Below are 13,447 nucleotides of genomic sequence, written 5' to 3' on the forward strand. Positions count from 1 at the left end.
AATCTGTGATCCAGATGGACAGACACCCCCGCACCCCTGAGGTGGTGGGCAGGTGGAAACCTTGCTTGGCTGCGCTTATTCAATTTGGAAAGGTCCAGGTGCAAGGAATGCATTCCTCATTTCATTGTGACCCTGATTCTCAGTGACCCACCAAGGCAGCTCACAAAGCCGCCTCTTCCGCTGCCACCACTGCCAAAGTTCAGGGCAGCACCTTTGGGATGGAAAGCCTCTCATCCCAGTCAGAATCTGAGAGAGAGGAGGGAGAGCTCTCCTCAGAGGAGGAGCCCATAGTTGCTGAACAGCCCACACATCTCTTGAATGTGGATGACTACTAGTCTCTTTTATCCAAAGATAAAGCAGAAACCCCTAACCCTAACCACCGGGAGGAACCATCAGAGAGTTAATCCAGGGCTCAAGGGAACAAAGAATTTTTCCCAGGGCTTCCTTCTAAGAAAGGTTGGTTCCCTTCCTTAATTCCTCTGAAAGGCTGATGAAGGGAGAATGGGCAAAACCTTTGTCTAACAGGCAGTTCCAAACATCGTTGGAATTGTTCCCGGTTCCCCTAATGGATACTTCTGTTGCAGCATTACAGTCCTCAAGTCTTTTCTACAAGGATGATGTTGGGTTCATAAAGGATGGATTAGACCAGGAGTGGCCAACCCTGCTTAATATAAGAGCTGCGTAGAATAAACACCAGATGTTTGAGAGCCACAAGGCGTGAACAAATATTGCACACTCATCTTCAGTAAAACTCTTACTGCTTTATTTGCATAGAAAGATAAAATACATATGTGTGCACTTTACAACACGGCCAAACTAGGAGACTTTTTAAAAAACAAAACCTGGGAATGACAGTCCCCATAAGAAAGGTAGGGAATTAATTTTTGGAAAGGTAGGGAATTAATTTTTGGAAAGGTAGGGAATTAATTTTTGGAAAGGTAGGGAGTTAATTTTTGGAAAGGTAGGGAATTAATTTTTGGAAAGATAGGGAATTAATTTTCGGAAAGGTAGGGAATTAATTTTCGGAAAGGTAGGGAATTAATTTTTGGAAAGGTAGGGAATTAATTTTTGGCACCAGTAGGAGAAGGAAGCACATTTACAATGTAAATGACTGGCCACCGTTGGCATCATTATTAATCTCTTTCGCTTTGACACCAAGATTAGTAAATACAGCTCCCCAAAGAGCTATGAAACTAAGGGAGAACCCTATGATACCCTCTTTAATTCCGTCTCTCCTCTCCTCAGCTCTTGCACTCTCTTTCCCTGCTCGAGGTCTCCAAGTGACCTCTGTGGTAGAGGAGTACAGCTTGCAAGCCTGTTTATTTCCCCCTCCTTCCCTGGTTCACACATGGTGGAAATAGTCACCTGTCTATGGGTCAGTGCTCAGAGGTCATGATGCATTAAGTCCCTCCTTGACCTCTGGGAGCCGCACTTGATGTGTGAAAAAGCTACGTGTGGCTTTTGAGCTGCAGTTTGGCCACCCCTGGATTAGACAGAAAAGCAACTACACTCCAAAAGTCCTACGAAGCGACAACAGTGTCCACCAGGACAGCAGCTACCTAGGCAATCTCTAGAGCAGCCATTGTGCGGTCCCAAAAGCTGGCCCAACTCATTCCCAGTGACAACAGAGTGGCAATAGAGAGTGCCGGCTGTGTTCTCAAGATGGTTACCTTCCTGGCAGATTACTCGCTTGTTGCGGTGACTTTCTAATTGCATGATGGTTTATTCGGTCAATAACCAGCACAAATCTCTATATTGAAACTACAGTAATATTGTGGGTACCACCAAAATTCAATTTTTTTTAGAAATACAATGTTTACATTAAAAACGACAACTCTAAAAAACACTCATTTAAACCTGATGGATTCACTTAACCTGTAGATTACATCTGGACTTTATCTTCATGAATGTTACGAGCTGGGGCTAAAAATTTAGCACAGCTCAATATGAACTGCAGATTAGGGTCAACTAGTAATTCCGGACTTCCTTCTCCATCCAGAAACCCATAAAACCTCTTTAATATAGGATGGATGAGCTTCTTTCTGCTGTCTTCATGATATCCACAATATAGTAGCAGATATTGATTCGATTCTATATTCCCTGAACTCCAAGGGCAGAGCTGCTCTGTCAGTGGGACCTGTTTATGCCTGCCTTCTGTTACCACTGAGGGGAGGATATTGCATCTGACCCCGGAAGAAACCCTATGGTGTGATGTTATCTCTAGAAGTGATAAATATGATGCAGGAGTTATTATATATTTCATTTTCTGTGAGGCCACGTAGGACTGAGCCTTTGCAATATCATTCTGCCTTTCTATGTCGTATGCTCTTTGTTTGACTGTGGCTGTAGCCGTTTCTGTCGGCATTATTTGCAGGTACTCAAATGAGAACCCGAGTAGAGATTTCCTCAGATAAACTGCCTCAAGCCAGATTGGACAATAACTGTCTCTAAGAATTAGGGCAGTAATATCTGAGGAAATACGGCATAGCCCCAGCCAGGCATTTATGGAGGCCAGAGTTATCCTAGCCTCCAATCTAATCAATCCACTTTCAAGGCACAGGCTGGCAGTGGAAGCACTAGTTGGGAATCAAAAAATGGATTGTAAAAAATTTGATCGAATCTTTTCCAGGGGTGCAGACATTGTGTTTCATGGTGGCTGCTTCTACAACCAGTCACACCTTCATACATGGCAAGCAGATCTACATTTTAAGTCCCTAGTAATGGCATACCCATTCAAGGGTGGAAGGCTCTTCAGGGACTGTCTCGACAAGATCTTCAAGAAGACTAGAACTAAATAGAAGGCCATGCCCAGAAGTCTGTGTAGGGATATCAGGAGAACCTTCCCCTTTCAAACTGGCAGGAGAGCCAGTTTGGTGTGGAGAGCCAGTTTGGTGTGGAGCGCCAGTTTGGTGTAGTGGTTAAGTGTGCAGAATCTTATCTGGGAGAACTGGGTTTGATTCCCCACTCCTCCACTCGCACCTGCTGGAATGGCCTTGGGTCAGCCATAGCTCTGGCAGAGGTTGTCCTCTCCAGCCCCACCCACCTCACAGGGTGTCTGTTGTAGGGGAGGGAGATAAAGGAGATTGTGAGCCGCTCTGAGACTCTTCGGAGTGCAGGGCAGGATATAAATCCAATATCATCATCTTCTTCTCTCATACCTTTCATCTCCACCACACTTTTCCCTAAACCAGACCAGATCAAAGCAGGCCCCAGTGGTCTCGCATCAGAGGCTCCTTTCAAAGGGGCCCACACATGAATAGACCATCCAGTTTCAGTCCTACAGGTCTGACAAATCCAATCAGCTGGACAAGCAATGAAAACCATGACGCCAGAGACCTTCTGGTGGGGGGCTGTCTACAGAAATTCTAAACCCGGTGGCTTCAGTCCCAACCAGGCTGCTGGGTTCTGCAAACTTCCCAGTCTATCTGCACCATAAAGTTTTGCAGCTTTCCCCTAAACTGCTTTCTTCAGTACCCTAGAAAGGAAAAACACCTATGGACTACAACTGCCATTGATCATCTACTGAAAATACAGGCAGTAGAGCCAGTGCCTTCCTGTGAGCATCACTTAGGAGTTCACTCCATATTTTTCACAGTGTCCAAGACCTGAAATATATAATCAGATATGTGGTCCTGCAGTACTTTTGCATGGAGACTGTACAATCTATCATGGAAGCCTTACTTCCAAGGCCTTCATGACTTCCAGCAACGTCACAGAAGCCTGTTCGTGTATTCCCATATTTCCAGGACATCACAGGTTTCTCCGGTTTGCCTACAATGGCTAGCATTTCTAGCTCAGAATTCTCCCCTTTAGGTTGGCGTTAGCTCCTTGGGATTTTTCCAGTGTCCTCATAGCACTGGTGGCTCTGATCCATCAACAGAAATACAAATCCACCTTTATCTGGACGACAGCCTGATCTGCTCTCCAACACAGGAAGGAGAACCATTCAGCTCTTAGAGACCCATGGCATCACTCTGAACAAGGAGAAGATCAGCCTTCCCCATCACAGAGGCTACAAGACCTTGATGTCGTCATACACATGCACAAGAACATGTTGTTCCTCCCAGCAGACAAGACCTTCAGTATATCAAATTTAGCCAAATAAATGGTCAAAGTCAAGGCTCCCCAACTGATGTTTCTTGTGTGCCTTCAGGGTTTAATGATATCCTACACAGGGTCAGTCCCATAAATCCGCTTTCAAGCCAGACAACTTCAGTAGTTTCACCAGCCATATCAGCTAGGGATACTATAAAGAAGCAACAAAACCCTGAGCCTGTAAGGCAGAGCATGGTCTGGTGGGCCGACCCCAACAACTGTGATGGGGCCAACCCTGTCTCCTGGAGCACATCATGTGAGTCTTTACAGATGCTAGTATTTCATTTTGGGGACCATCACTTCTCAGCTCTCCAGCCCAAGACACCTGGATGTCAAAGGAAAAGATGATGAACAGCAATGTATTGGAACTCAGAGCCATCAGAAAAGCACTCACCTACTTCCAGTAAAATGTCTGGGGCTGGCACATGCTTATCAGAACAGGTAATAGTTCACATCAACAAGCAAGGGGGTTTGAGGTCATCTATCCTGCCTTCTACCAGCAGATTTGGCTTATTTTCCCTGCTGTCTTGATGTTATCAAAGTTTTTCTGGAAAATTTCCAGATGAGCCCACCTGTCAAAGCTCTTTCTCAGAAGGGGAAGGGAGTTTGGAAATGCCTCCCTCCAACATTTATAACAAAATGTCCTCTGTGGGGCAGAGAGTGCTTCTAACAATCAGCCATGATCACCTGCCCCCCTTCACTTCCTCAAAGGGATCACAAAGATCAGCCCTCCAGTTATCCAGAGATTCCCTTCAAGGAGACTACACATAGTTTTTTCAGCCCTTACAAAACCTCCCTTTGAACCTTTAAGGGAAGTTCCCCTTAAATGGCTTTGCATGAAGACCTTCTTCCTCACGGTGATGACTTCTACTAGGAGAGTGTTGGAACTGGGAGCCCTGTCAGCCAGGAAAGGCCTATGTGTCTTCCACAAGGAGAAGGTGGTGCTTCCTCTGGATCCTACTCTTATTCCAAAGGTGAACTCCAGTTTGGTGTTGTGGTTAAGTGTGCAGACTCTTATCTGGGAGAACCGGGTTTGATTCCCCACTCCTCCACTCACAGCTGCTGGAATGGCCTTGGGTTATCGCAGGAGTTGTCCTTGAAAGGGCAGCTGCTGTGAGAGCCCTCTCAGCCCTACCCACCTCACAGGGTGTCTGTTGTGGGGGGAGAAGACATAGGAGATCTTAAGCCACTCTGAGTCTCTGATTCAGAGAGAAGGGCGGGGTATAAATCTTCATCTTCTGTAAAGATCATCTCCCATCCCTTCTGCCCATGTTCTAGCCACTCCAAAGAGATAGATTGGCATTCATTAGACCTCAGAGGAAACTCGGAATTTATCTCTGATGTACAGAGTCCATCGGAAAGACAGACTTCCTTTTCATTTCATTAACAGCCCCAAATAAGGGGGAGAAGACGTCCAGATCGGCATGAGGTGTGCCATTCACCAGTGCATCTCCCATACCTACAAGGCAAATAGCATTCCAGCTGCAGCATTGAACAGTACAGCCACTAGAGATAGGCATGAACCAGGAAAATGGAGGTTCATGAAGGTTCATGATTTGTCGGGTTCCATGAACCTCCACAAACCTTTCCATTTAATGAACCAGTTCAACGTTTTTAGTTCATGATGTGGTGTGACTGGCAAAAGCCATATAAAGACCGCACAACTCGCAAGTGAATTCAGAAGGCATTTAAATGCCTTCTGAGTTCACTTGTGAGTCATACCACTGCAGCAGCAGTGGTGCAGCTTGCAAAAAACCATTTCAACTCACCTCACAGATTATAAATAAGGCAAAAATAGATACAGAAATAACAAAATAAACCAGTGATATACAGCTATACATTGGACAGTCGATCCTTGATTACCATACTCATGAATAAAGCAACCTTTTCAGTTATTTCAGATGACAAATAATTCAGAAGATGGCATGCCTTAGTGGAATAGTGCACACGTAACCAATATCTGATAGATATAAGCCATGCTCTTGTTTCTAACATATTGAGGCCTGATTCTAGAAAAAGAGTGGCATATGGGACACAGTGTGCCATGATTTTCCTAACAAATTTGGACTGAACTATGTTGTGAGCCGCCCTGGGCCTGCTCCGGCGGGGAGGGCGGGATAGAAATAAAAAATTATTATTATTATATTATTATAATATTGGACTCAAAGGCACTAATCCATGTTTAGTAACTGCGGGATAACTTTGGCCTTATAGATTTTTAAAGCCGCTGGGATAAACTGGTTGCCTCTATTGAAGAAAAACTGAGAAATGGCTGATGCACTAATGGCTGCTAAGTTAATTATAGATTTGTGGTGACATGACCAAGCCATGTTGCAGCTAAAGTAGAGACCTAGGTATTTAAAATGCCTAACGCATTCTGTTTCTTTCCCATCAAATAGCCATTTGTGAGTTTTACAAAACCCAGTATCGTTCAATGGTTTTTGCAAACCACTGTGGTGCAGCTCACAAGTGAACTCGGAAGGCATTTAAATTTCTGAGTCCACTCACTGGGTTTTGCCAGCACCGTGATGCGGCTTGGAGAAGGCATTTAAAGAAACGATGGTCTCTTTCAATGCCTTCTCCAAGCCTTCTGCCTGCACCAATATGTCTGGCAATCCAAACCACATGAATCTCCCAAAGCCACCAGGGAGGTACATGGGGACAGGATGGCACAAACTGAGGTCCACAAATCACAAACTGAGACCGGTTTGTGATGAATTTTGATTTGTAATTTGATTCATGCCCATCCCTAATAGCCACAAATGCAGCCCACTGAGGCCCTCAAGCCTCAGTGGAGGAAATATGCAAGGCAGTCGCATGCTCTTTAATTTCAGCATTCGTTAGACACTACAAACATAACTCCTTTTTCTTGGATGATGCTGCCTTTGCTGCAGCATATTGTGAAAGATAGTTAATTCCTACCTGTCACTGGGACACTGCTGTTGGAAGTCCCATATCAAGATGCCCTCCTCCTCCGAGTGAGAATAAAACTGAAACCTTGGATATTCACTGTGAGGATTCCTTCTGCCAGTTTGGTGTAGTGGTTAAGTGTGCGGACTCTTATCTGGGAGAACCGGGTTTGATTCCCCACTCCTCCACCTGCACCTGCTGGAATGGCCTTGAGTTAGCCATAGCTCTGGCAGAGGTTGTCCTTGAAAGGGCAGCTGCCGTGAGAGCCCTCTTAGCTCCACCCACCTCACAGGGTGTCTGTTGTGGGGGGAGAAGATATAGGAGATTGTAAGCCGCTCTGAGTCTCTGATTCAGAGAGAAGGGCGGGGTATAAATCTGCAGTCTTCTTCTTCTGCTCTGAGGTTAGGAGGGCATCTTGCCTCAACCACCACTTTTTTTTTAAAAAAAGAAATCAATTCTGTGTGCTCAAGCAACAGAGAGGAAGATGCTTGCATGCTCTAATTGTTCCTCAATCCTGTTTAGACCATTCCTTTGGTTATCGGTTGTTTAATTTCTAACAGTGGCTTATCTGTTCTGGTTGTTGCTTTGCCTCTTCCGTTCCTTCCTGTTCCTGAATTCATTAGCTCGTGAAGTAACCAAACTCATGACATCCACCCAAGCGGCAGGAAGTTGGAAGTGTTTAGTTCTGCCTCCCTGAGCAATTGGTGAGAGTCACCCATATCAAGATGCCCTCCTAACCCCAGAGCAGAAGGAACCCTTGCAGTGAATATCTAGGGGTCCATTTTCTTTAAAATGAAAGCTGAGACAAAGCTGAAATTTGCACCCAATACAAAATCCTGTGCCTCTTGTTACATTTTAAAATGATCCTTCACATAATCGCCTTGGAAATTTAAAGCAAGATTATCTCCAAAAGTGGTTCTTTCCAGGACACCAAGGGCGGATAATGTAATTCTTCCACTAAGAGGAACCTGTTTTGTATCTTAATTTCTGTGACGATTGCAGCCATAGTCTATATCAAAAAGCACACACTCAGAGATTAGCCAGTTTAGGATGCTTGGTGCTCGCAGAAGTGCCATCGTTCAAGAATCTGCCTGCGGGCTGCGGTATTAAAATGTTACTGTCAAATAAAAACCTGAATAACAACTGGATCTGCAGGTGCAATATAAAACGTCAGTTGATGGGGCTCCATCTGGGACCCGTGGTTTATAAATGGAATGCTTGTTCAAAGTACTCTAAGCACTGGATCTGAGAACTCTGTAAAGTCGAATGCGCAGCTACAAAACTTTGCATTTACTATCCTTTTTAAAAAGCTTGAAAAAACTTGACGCGTAAATAATGACTCTTGCCTTTAAAGTTCTGCTTTCAAAGCCTGAATTGATCAATATTCTAAAAGCAACCCAATTTTTGGTACCTGTTTTCCAGCTATCATGTCCCGATATTTCTTTACTTTGTTTCACCTTGTACATCTAAATACATCTTTGTTTGTTTATTAAGATTTCTATCTCGCCCTCCCCTGCTAGTGGGTTACAATAATCAATAAGACAGATAAAAATAATTCTACATGAAAACATAGAAGAATCTACATAAAATCAGAAATTAAAAACTAGAAGTTAGTTAATTAACCAAGGCAGCAAACTAAAAGAGTCTCATGGGTGTACTGCGAATATGCCCAATTGGGGCTCAGCATGGGAGCGCTGGTTCACCAGCCAGGAATGGTTCACCAGCCAGGTCTTGCAACAACTGCCCTTTATCAGTGGTTTGGCCCAGCATGAGCTTCCCCACCTGCTCTCTTTTTTAGAACATGTGGGATCAAGTAGTCACTGTTTTGGGGGGGCTGAGCAGGAATTTTGGAGGCCTCACTCAGATTGGTGGGAAGGGAGGCCTTTTTTTGCCTGCTCTGCATGGTCAGAGGCAGTGAGGGATAAATCGGCCAGGCAAAACTGGTTAGGCCCTGACTGGGAAGGTGGGAAAAGCACAGGTTGAAGGGATTTTGAGTTGGCAAGCACCTTGAGATATCAGTGATGGGAAGGGTGTCCTCAGACTGGGTGCCTGTGGGCTTTGCAGTCAAGGTGTCTGAGTTGGAGGCCTCTTCGGGGTTTGAGGAGCATATGACAAGCCTTAAGGCTTGGCAGTCGTGGGCTGGAATGTGCACTCCCTCCTCTCTAGGCACTGGCATGTGCGCCATGACAAGCAAGGTCCAGAAAAATCCCAGATCTGACTCTGAGCTGGGGTGGGTTTGCCCTGTTAGGACACTTGCTTTGCAGGCACAATATAACCCATGCTTTAATGCTGCTGGAGTGACCTTGGGTCAGCCATAGCTTTCACAGGTCCTTAAAAGGGCAGCTGCTGTGAGAGCCCTCTCAGCCCCACCCACCTCACAGGGTGTCTGTTGTGGGGGGGAGAAGATATAGGAGCTTGTAAGCTGCTCTCTGATTCAGAGAGAAGGGCGGGGTGTAAATCTGAAGTCCTCGTCCTCCTCCTCCTTTTCCTCCTTCTTCCAAATCAACTTATGGGCCAAACTGTCACCTATTGCATAGTTGATGCAATGTGCAGCATGGGTGGGTTACAGCAGGAGAAGCCAATATAGTCAGACACAGCTCGCCTCATCAGGCCAGAGCCAGAGCTGAAAAGACTGTGACTCTAGTTGAGGCTAAACTATGTCTTTTGGGCTGGGGACTACCAGGAGATGTTGTTCTGAAAAGAGTAATGCTCTCTGGGGAACACACTGGGAGAGATGGTTCTGCAGGTATGTTGGTCCCTGACCATATTAGGTTTTAACGGTTAACACCATAACCTTGAATTTGATCCGGTACTCAACTGGAAGCCAATGCAGCTAGTGTAGCACTGGCTGAATGTGTGTCTGCAAAGATGTCCCAGTCAGCAGGAACACCACTGTATTTTGCACCAGCTTCCAATTTCCGGGCCAAGTTCAAGGGCAGCCCCATATAGAGAGAGTGGCAGTAGTCCAGCCCAGATGTGAATAATTGCATGGATCACTGCAGCCAAATTACAGGAGGAGAGATAGGGAGCTAGTTGCTTGACCAGTCGAAGATGGTGAAAGGCTGACATGGTAACACTTGTGATCTTGGCCTTTCAAATACTTCCTTAACATTTTCCCTCTTTCTGGATAATCTATCCAAGGAGAGATGGTTCTGGTTGAAGTCCAGGCAGTTCATTAGAGAAACAAGCAGCGTTGTTTATGTAGTGCAAATTTCATTATCTTTTGAGCTGGCATCTTTTTTTAGAAATCATGCTCATTTGTTATGGAAATACATCCTTGTGTGTTGCAATGTGATAGTGATTCATACTACTAGGTAGATATTTGTTTATTTATTTATTTAATCAATCTTTGACTTGATGAATAGCCCTATCCTGACCAAAGCCGGGCTCTGGGCAATATACAATAATAAATACAGCATTTTAAACAAGTAAAAACAATTAAAATAGCAATTACAAATTCTAATGGTGCCCTATTAAAAAATTTTCAACCCAGATTTCCGGATGCATCAGTAATGAGGGGTGTGGGGGATGGGGAGGTGCCAGCCAGCAGTCGTCACTGTCCTAACCAAAAGCCCGGCAGAACATCCCTGCCTTACAGCCCCTGCGGAACTATAAAAGATCTTGCAGGGGCCCTGATGTTCTTTGGCAGAGTTCCTTCCACCAGATAGGGGCCAGGACTGAAAAAGTCCGAGTCCTCATTGAGGACAGCCGGATCTCTTTAGGGCCAAAGATCAGCAGTAGGTTTTGACCAGTAGCTCTTCCAGGGGCACAGCAGAGGAGGCTTTCCCGCAGATACATGAGTCCCAAACCATTCAAGGCCGTAAAGGTCATAACCAAAATACCAAGGGGTATTGCAAGTTCCTGTAACGCGAACTATTGTAAGTACTGAAAAAGAAACAAGTTAATGAAGATTTGAAATAGCTTATAAATATTCATTGGAGAATAAGAAAATAAACTGGTTGCAAACTGTTAATGATGCATTAAACTGGTTTGAGCTGGAAGCTGTATGTGCCCCCAGCAGTGGCATTCGTTATTTGGGCCTATCTTGTAGCAGGTTCTCCCTCGGTATTGTTTTGGCTTAACTGATCTGTTTCTTTATTACATCAACTGGGTATTGTTAATTCCAAAAATATCCGCTGTAGATCCTGCAAGTGAGAAGCTTGGATGTAGATGATGGCTCATTCGCTGTGTTTAGGGTGGTGACTGGAGGCGTGTAGATATGTCTGGTGACATGCAGGTTCCCAGCATAAGGCAGTTTTTATGCTTCCATGATGTGTTTTTACAGTGGTGGCTAGAAAATGTATTTCTTGTGTGGATTGGTTCATGATCAAACTGATCAATGGGTGGAAGTTGTTGAAGGCCAAGTGAAATTTCTACAGTACTTCCTTCCCACGTATACAAATGATGAATATGTCATTCCATAAATCTCAGCTACAAGAGGGATGTTAATGGACGTGATCCAAGGAAGAGACGCTCCACGTCAGACATTGAAATACTGGCATACTTCAGCATCTGAAGAAAAGCAGGTATCACCAGTAGAAGACGCAGGAAAACCCAGTTCAGCCCACCAAATATGAATGCAGGTTTAGAGCACCTTTAAACGCTGTAATGAAGCATACCACCTTCTCCGCAAAAAAAGCACAGGTGACAAATTAATCCTCTTTCCACAGGAGAGAAGAGAGAAGCCATTTGCCGACCTTGGGCATTCCCGCCAAGTCTGGAAATAAAATTAACAAATCGCTTTGCATCTTTTTTCTGCAACTTCTGATGATTTTTCCAAAGATTCTTAATTCCTTCTTTAAGAAAGCTTGACTACAAGTGCCTACAGAAGCCAAATTACACAAAAATGATACTCTACTAAACAAATAAATTAATGAAGCCAAGGAAGGAGTCTAAAGGTATTCTCTCAATAATCTTTTCACACTTCTATCTCGCAGATAGGACCATTAGAAACAAGTTTTAGGATTTTACAGTCTCTAGGCAGCTTTATAAACATAACTTTCGCACAATGTTCACGTTAGTTGTCTTACAAAAAAAGAAATGCAGGTTATTTGCCCCCCTCTCCAATTTCCTGCTTAACCTTTTCAAAATTACCAATATGTCTGCAAAGTTGGTAGAGTTCTTTGATCTACTAGCGCTCCTTCTTTCTTTCTGGACCATTCTCATTATATTACACTTTGCGGTTATTCTATAGGAATACAGTATATTACAGTGGCTATGGTCAAAACTGCTCCAACTAAAATCTCCCACATGGAACTGCAAATCTAACACGTTGCTGAGCCACACAGCTGACACATAATAACACAATACATTCTATCGCAAATCTTTGGAAAGGAGGGCTGTAGGCTTTCGAAAGTATTCTAAATAAAATTGTTTATATAGCTGCAGTAAGACATTGTTCTGATCAGAAATGATTAGCATTACACCATAAGTTTGCAGACATTTCTGCTGATTGCTAAGAACACACACTTCATGAGCAATGGACTCATTCACTGGCCAGTTTATCTACAATATTGCACAAAAAATGAAAAAATTGCCTACAGCCAATGCAGAACGTAAAACAAGCAAAAAGCTCAGGAGGTGTCCAAACAGTTAAAACAACCAACTGAATACAAGGAAATAACCAACTGACTATAAGCTGTAAATCATCCCAAAATAAATCCAAGCGGGCAGCTGTATTGGTATGAAGCAGTTGAACAAAGCAGGAGTCAAGATCCCCTCGTCTTATGAAGTGTGCTTAGAGAGCACACGAAAACTTACGTTCTCAATAAAACTTGGTAGGTCTTAAAGGTGAAACTTGACTCCTGCTTTGTTCATCAAGCAGCTTGCAGTACAGCCAAAATTATCAACTTTTCAAGCAAAACATTTATTAAAGATAAAATACATTGACATAAAAACATGCTAAAACCAAATGGTCTTTATAAGTGATGGCAGTATGTTACATAAATGCAAACTGAGTTTAGAAACATCAACATCCATCATGTGAAGACAAAAATGATGTAATAAAATCGGCACACAAACCAGTTAAATTTTTAAGAAAATATTTAAATAGAACAGAAATTGAGATCCACACATCCACCCAAAACCTTTGAGAAAAGTATCAGAGATATAAATATACCACATATTTAAGTCAACATGATCAACCTTTGATGTTTTGTTTCGCAAAGCTGATGTTGATTATGGTTTGTACGAGAGATGGACCTGGCAAGGAGATGACAGGGGCATCTCATTTTCCTCTCTTCCATTATTTCTTCTTTCCCTTCCCTGAAAGCACTGATCGCCTCTCATGTTCCTGCTTCCTTCTCTCCTTATCACACGCCAGCCAACCTACCTTCATCTCCCCTCCATCAGCCCTCCCTCCTCCCCCCCCCCCCGGCAGCATGTGCCTAGAAATAGTATGATTCATCTGTGCAGTGCCACCCAAACTGAACAAACTTGCATC

The 13,447-nt window shown here is 43.9% G+C and overlaps 1 protein-coding gene across 1 annotated transcript in view; it reads left to right on the forward strand.

Annotated features, from left to right (window-relative positions):
- SLC49A4 (solute carrier family 49 member 4) overlaps positions 1-13,447 on the forward strand; it is a 166,759-nt gene that overhangs the window by 76,357 nt on the left and 76,955 nt on the right. The gene's annotated exons all lie outside the window — the stretch shown is intronic.

The sequence above is a fragment of the Heteronotia binoei genome, chromosome 21 (assembly GCF_032191835.1).
Source record: "Heteronotia binoei isolate CCM8104 ecotype False Entrance Well chromosome 21, APGP_CSIRO_Hbin_v1, whole genome shotgun sequence".
NCBI lineage: Eukaryota > Metazoa > Chordata > Lepidosauria > Squamata > Gekkonidae > Heteronotia > Heteronotia binoei.